Consider the following 6,585-nt stretch of genomic DNA (forward strand, 5'->3'; position numbering starts at 1 on the left):
AAACCTTCCATTTTGCATTGACTACATACACTCTTAACCCGAATAAGTTGACATTACTTGAAAAAGGTGAGGAAACCCGTTGCCTTAAACCGTTTAAGTTTTTACATAAGGTAAAAACTAAACAAGTTAAGTTGTATTAACATAAAAACCTTAGTTGATTTAGTCCACATATTTGAGTTTACATTAGTAATCTGAACTCAAAATCATTAGTTAACATAAATTAATTCTACTAGAAAGTCTAAGTGAATTGAAATTATAATTTTAAGTTAAACAAACTAACTTGTTTAAGTAATAACAACTACAACATTATTTAACTGTACTTAAAATCATTTGTTAATGTAAGAGATGTCTTTAAGTTTAATGTAATCATATTTTGAGTTTGCAAAATGCATTGTTTAAACAAAATCAAATGAAAAGTAAGACATTAAACAATACATATAAATGCTCCAATGTATTTTATTCTTGAAAAAACATTTAAAATGTTATATAACAGTAATACTTTTAAGACAAGTATAAACAGACACAAAAAAAACTGCCTGTAACACTTTGTTTGGTGAAGGAACACAGACGTACTGTATAACAATATCTGCTAAATCCTTGTAAACATTATGACCCATACATCAGTGAATTTAAACTGGAAACAACAATTTAACACTGTTTAAGAGATTGTATAAAATCAACTGAGTAGAAAATGCAGTCAAACATATGCCTCTATATCTTGCACCGTACAATACAAGTGGCTGAAAATTCCTTTCCCCTCTCTTTTTTTTTACTTATATCAGTTTTAACATAATACAAAGTAATAAACACTGATTCAGTGTTGACATTTTTGACTTTTGTCTACCTTTTAGAACAACCACAAATAAAACGTAATCGGCCTCTTCCACTGTTGCTAGTCGTACTGTTAGAAACTAAGGCAAATAAACCACTCATGACAATCACTCAAATAGCTTGAATAAACTAAATAAAAATTAGTTTGGAAAGGGATTATAACACACAGCATATAACAATATCTGATGTATGTATAAAAAACTGGACATATAAACTGGCTACAAGCCTCTAAAACTTAAACTGACTGGAGAAGGACAGATAAACCGTGTCAATTTTCAAATCTGGTGAACACAATATTCAGTCCTGAGCATACACCACAACACATATTGTACCATGGAACACACATGGCTGGAAATTCCTGTCTTTCATTAAACTTAGATAAATTCTTGCATAATACAAATAAACAAAAAACGTTTTGTTATGTGCTATTCCCGTGTAGCCAGACACCAAGCTTGTGGATTTGTCCATATGAGACCAAAACTTTATATACATGTATACATGTTATACATCGAGTGCTAACAAATTCATTTGTGTTCGTAATAAAACTAGTCAGAAATATACCCACAGAATTATTTTAACAGATACAGTCATGTAGAAAGGGCAAAGCAAATTGTGGATTTGGAGTTTTTGTGGGTGCATGGCCTTTTTTAAACCATCTTGTATTAACTGACCTAAAACCACATTGACCTTCACTTAAGATCATTACATTTTTCAGTGTTTGCAACCTTGGTTTTAGCACACTCTGGCCCAACGATAGAAGTACCTGTTGAATGAACTGGAATCTGTGCTTCATCGACTTGGGGTAGTTGAGGTTAAGTGCGTATGCAAGTCCCAATAGAAGACAAACAGCCCTCAGCAGGTCTTCAATGTTAACCATCACCACTTTTTCCTCAATGATTATCTTCAAAGATGCTGGATAGAGATGCAGCATCTTCTTGTTGACTGCTCAACAAGAAGGATCCTAATGTCGATGTGTTGGTAGGAATCATCATGAGTCCTTAAGGAGACAAACATAAGAGCACAAAGACATCTCTGTCATTAAATAAGCATTAGTAACGTTTAGCAATGTAGCCTAGTCATGGGATATTGCGAAACATGAGGGAGGGCTGAATTGGTCATGATTAAAGGAGTAAATTAACAAACACATCACAAAAAAAAAGCAGTTTTTTGGGCTCAAATACTTCACCCACCCCTACGGTATAGTGGTGAGTAGATAATGAGTCCCTTTAACAAATAATTGATAAAAGATCAACATGACACATTCACAATGTTATATACTCTTTGATAAAGAAAGAGGTTACTTACAAAGCAAGCTTTGAAAAAGTCATTGGAGAAGGCCTCTGAGCATCATTGTACGAATATCTGTTGGATCTGTAGTCTTTTGGAGAGTAATATGACAACAAGAGTTAGATACTGTGGATACAATGACAGGAAATTAATGGTTTGTATGGGAGTGCCCAAATAACCAAGCACAATTTGGATTGTACTGCACAATTAATAAAGTACAACTTTTTTGGAAAATTACATAAGCTGTGAAAACAATGCAAATACAGGATGGGTATGGACTAACCTTGGTCTCTTGTGATAGCTGAGTCAACTGCTGCCCAATGATCCCTCTCTTACATCAAAATATTTCAACGAGACAAGAACTGTGCCGATCGATGCCCTCAAAGAATTCTTTTTTGAGGTTCTTGCCCACAATCCTACTGTACTTCATGTAGATCTGAAAAATACAAAGTTACATTAAAAAAATTTATCATTTAAAGTTTTTACAAGCTTTCAGACAAAAACAATGCAAGTGAAGTAACTTGTGACCACTTCTTCAGATGTAATTAAACAGAAAAACATAACATGCCTCCATACTGCTTGTGTGGAGTCATCTGAGTGTCACCAAGCCCACTCCCACTGTCACATTCAAATTCAACTCGAAACGGCGTAATTTACACCAAGTTTTTGCCCTAAATGTCCAATACCTGAAGAAGCTATGTTACTGCGCAGCCTAGGGTGAGAGCTTGTGTGGAGTGTGCTAGGGTGAACAGACTCCAGAGGAGGATATCAGAGGACATTTAGGCTAAAAACTTGGTGTAAATGATGCCATTTCGAGACGAATATGAATGTCAGGGCTTGGTGACACTCAGATGACACCACTGATGGAAGCAGAATGGAGGCATGTTATGTTTTTTCTGCCGTTTTATTACTTCTGAAGAAGTGGTCACAAGTTACTTCACTTGTATTGGTTTTGGTTGCTTTTTAGTATTTTGTAGACTCAAACACTTCACCCACCCCTCCATTCGACGTAGTGGTGAGAAGATAATGGGTAAACATACCTGGTCTTCTGTGAATAGAGCAGGCCAGCGTTCCATTATCGTGCTTATGGCAGGTTCAGAGTCGAAAGGTCAGTTGGGCAGTTTCACACATGTGTGCCTCCTGTGCATTTGGGTGAATCTTAGATAAGTATACCTTAAGAGCATTTATGGAATTCAATTAGCACAAACATTATTGGTGTAAGCAAGGGAATGCTACAGTTCTGGTGTAGCTCCCATGTTTTAACCTGTAATGTTTTAAAAGGTGACCCCTTTTCTCAGATATAAAATCACAGTACTTACAGTTCCACTGCATTTTCACAACAAAGAGAAAATTAAAAAACGTCAGCCTAACATCTTAGTTGCAGTAACATAAACGCATTTTGAATAGATATGGTTATGAACAGAAAATAGCTAGCGTTAGCCACAAGCACGTGCAATCATAATGCCCCTCACTAACACAAAGCCTTTAGGTCACTGTTCCCAGAGATATCCACAGATTGTTCAATTAAACACTCGCCATTCCACTTGGTGTAGGATTAATAAACGCTGCTTAATACAAAAGAAGAAAAAAAAAAGTTTTCAAATGAATGCTGAAGCTTTGTGGTCGGCAGCTATCTATGAGCCGACAGAAAATCACATTGACACAAGTTAACTTTAGCTTGTATGGTCACTGGACCGTTTTTCTTTTGTAGTAACATATCCAGGAAAGCTACTGAAAATTATATTTACCGTTCCACTTGGTTTAGGCTTTGACACCGTCGAATATCACTCGTGAAGCAGCAGCAGCCAGACTCCTCACACCGGGCCCTGCAGGCATGTCCCAACATGCCACCGAGCAGAAATTCAAATAGGCCCCTCCCCTTTCTTACAGAAAAGCAACATTCTAAGTCAGCTCTGCTTAACATCATTAGTAACGTTGTGTGTTTCAGGTGAATAGTGCAAACAACTCATTTGATTAAGTAATGACATACTGTTTTCACGAAACTAGACATTATAAGTTATGACCACTAAACAAGTTTAGTTCAAATAAAATCCGGGTTAAGAGTGTACTCCACTGGGAATTACATCATTGGTGAATTGTAGATAATGTCAGATTGCCAAGTACGACTTCCCCCTTGTTCCCATGGAAGCAGCCATGTTTATACTCTATGAGCACATGTGTCAGGGAATAAAAGTGTTTTTTATGCATAAAATATGCCAATGTATATTTATGTCACTGTGTATCCGTCCAAGTGAATTATTAAGTTTTCTAGTCATCATCGTTTTTCTCTGTGTGTGCATGCAAAGGTGTGTGTGTGTGTGTGTGTGTGTAACTGTAGACTTTTCGTTGTTGTAATCATGTTTGCATGTGTGCATATTTTTATTCTGCCACCATGCAGCGACATTATTGTATCATTGCAGGAGCCATTGTCATTAATTTGTGCCTGGAAACACATTCTCATAAACATGCACAGAACCTGCTTGTGTGCCCTTCTTAATAAGTCACTATCCATTTGAATTACTGTATGTAGCAGCGTCCACAATCACCATGTTACCCTCGGGAGTTATACCCAGGCGGTATGGGTGGTCAGGAGCAAGCAAATCTCAATTACACTGACAGGTGACAGTGAAATAAATATATTATCATTATGCCTACACAGTAAGGCCGGATGTATTACTCGCTGTGGGTCTATGTGTATGTTTGTGTGCGTGCCCGTACACCGTGTGTCCCCTTTTGGGATGAACGGCCATATGCATGAATTCACTCTGTGGGGCAGCAAATGCCAATTAGTTTCCTAATAGCACCATTAGGTTCTGACAAATGAAAATGCTAACTTGCTCCAAAATAGAGATTCATAGGTTTCGGTGCAGTTGCTTTCTTAACCATCACCCCTGCATCGGCCTCATGATTATGTATGGCTGTGACATTTTGAACCGCAATTGATTCCGATGGAACATTCATGTCCATGAAGCACTGTCAGGTCAGGTTTTACAGGAGGTGAAATTGTGGAATGTAATGTAATGCAGTCTGATTTCATTATCGTCGGTGATTGGTAATGTCCGGCGCTGAAGACGGAACAAAGTCTGCCCAGACCACACAAGCAGGGAAGGTTAATCCTGCTCAGACTCAGGACCCCCAAATACCAGTACTTTATTAAGCTATGATGGACGTGATCAAATTACACCGAGTTCAAGATGACACACGTACGAGCCATAGTGCTCCATGTTGTCCTAAAGAAGTGCAGATTTCCAACACATCTACAAAACGAAGTACCCTGTAGATATGCAATTTTTGTTATATTTTAGCAAAGATTTTTTGGGGTGCTTTGTCACAGGATCAGGAAAAATGCATGGTGAGAGACGATACCAAAAAAAATATTATTAATATTTGTATTTAATTACACACGGTTATACTTCTCTAAACTGTGTATTTGTGCATCATTGAAATACAAGTTGTGTACAGGATAAGCCAAATTGCATCAGTCAAAAAAAAAGCTGCATATAATCTCAGAAAAGCAATTTCTATTTTAAACATGCATGGAAACTAGGAGAGTAAGGGATATCCCATTTAAACCACGCTGATGTGCTGGGTAGGCACCATGCAACGTTTTTTTTCCATCTCATCCTTATCTGGATAATCCAAAATTCCAAAAATGGGAATAAAATGTCATGGTTCTCTATCTCATGTATATACCCGTGACATTTCTTGAGCGTGGGGTATAAACTTTGTTTATCACCGCATCTGTGTGTGGTGTGCACGTGCGTTTGCATGTGCATGTGTGGCCTTTAGTGAGTTTAATCTTTTGTGTTCATTGCAAACAGGCTCTTTGTTGTGCCTCCGCTTTTGTGACTGTTGCGTGTGTATCTGTGTTTGCAGTTGGACTTAACAGGTAAAATTTTACTTTTCGCTAGATGTCCTTGATTTACTGTGTCAGCGGTGTGCAGTGAGAGACAGGCCAGCTTAATGCACAAACAGATAATCCGCCAACTTCATGGTGGATTCAATATGATAAGAAATTTATTGTCATACGAATATGCTTTCAGCGATATCATCAGCTGCCAAAGCAGGGAGGGAGAGAGCGGGAGGGAGAGAGATTCGAGACGGCGCAGACAGAGAAACGGCGAGGAGAGACAGACACCGAGACAATTAGTCAAAATCATTGAGTTCTGCAGAAAGAAGGAATGACAAAGACGGCCAGACGGCAGGAGCAAGAGATAGAAGCAGATGGGGGAAATTAAGTCAAAGTTAAGTAACCATCGTGTGCTTCTTTATCTCCTCCAGATATGCTAATCTAGTGAGCCTCTGCTGATATGAGTTTAACAGCCTGGCTGGTGTGAGTGTGTGTGTTTGAATATGTGTGTGAGCCTGAGACTGAGAACAGTTGTCCTTTTTTATAATGCTTCCAGTTACACCAGCTCCGCCTAGCCAGTACTGAGGGACACAGTTATAATCTCATTGCAATGGGAA

The 6,585-nt window shown here is 38.1% G+C and overlaps 1 long non-coding RNA gene across 1 annotated transcript; it reads right to left on the bottom strand.

Moving 5' to 3' along the window:
* Positions 1–438: 438 nt before the first annotated feature.
* LOC133014098 (uncharacterized) lies at positions 439–4,153 on the bottom strand. The gene is made up of 5 exons (XR_009681439.1): positions 3,867–4,153; positions 3,159–3,258; positions 2,402–2,554; positions 2,137–2,209; positions 439–1,828 (listed from the first exon to the last, which is right to left on the bottom strand). It is a non-coding gene; the product is annotated as an uncharacterized LOC133014098 (long non-coding RNA).
* Between the last annotated feature and the right edge of the window lie 2,432 nt (positions 4,154–6,585).

The sequence above is a fragment of the Limanda limanda genome, chromosome 11 (assembly GCF_963576545.1).
Source record: "Limanda limanda chromosome 11, fLimLim1.1, whole genome shotgun sequence".
Taxonomy (NCBI): Eukaryota; Metazoa; Chordata; class Actinopteri; order Pleuronectiformes; family Pleuronectidae; genus Limanda; species Limanda limanda.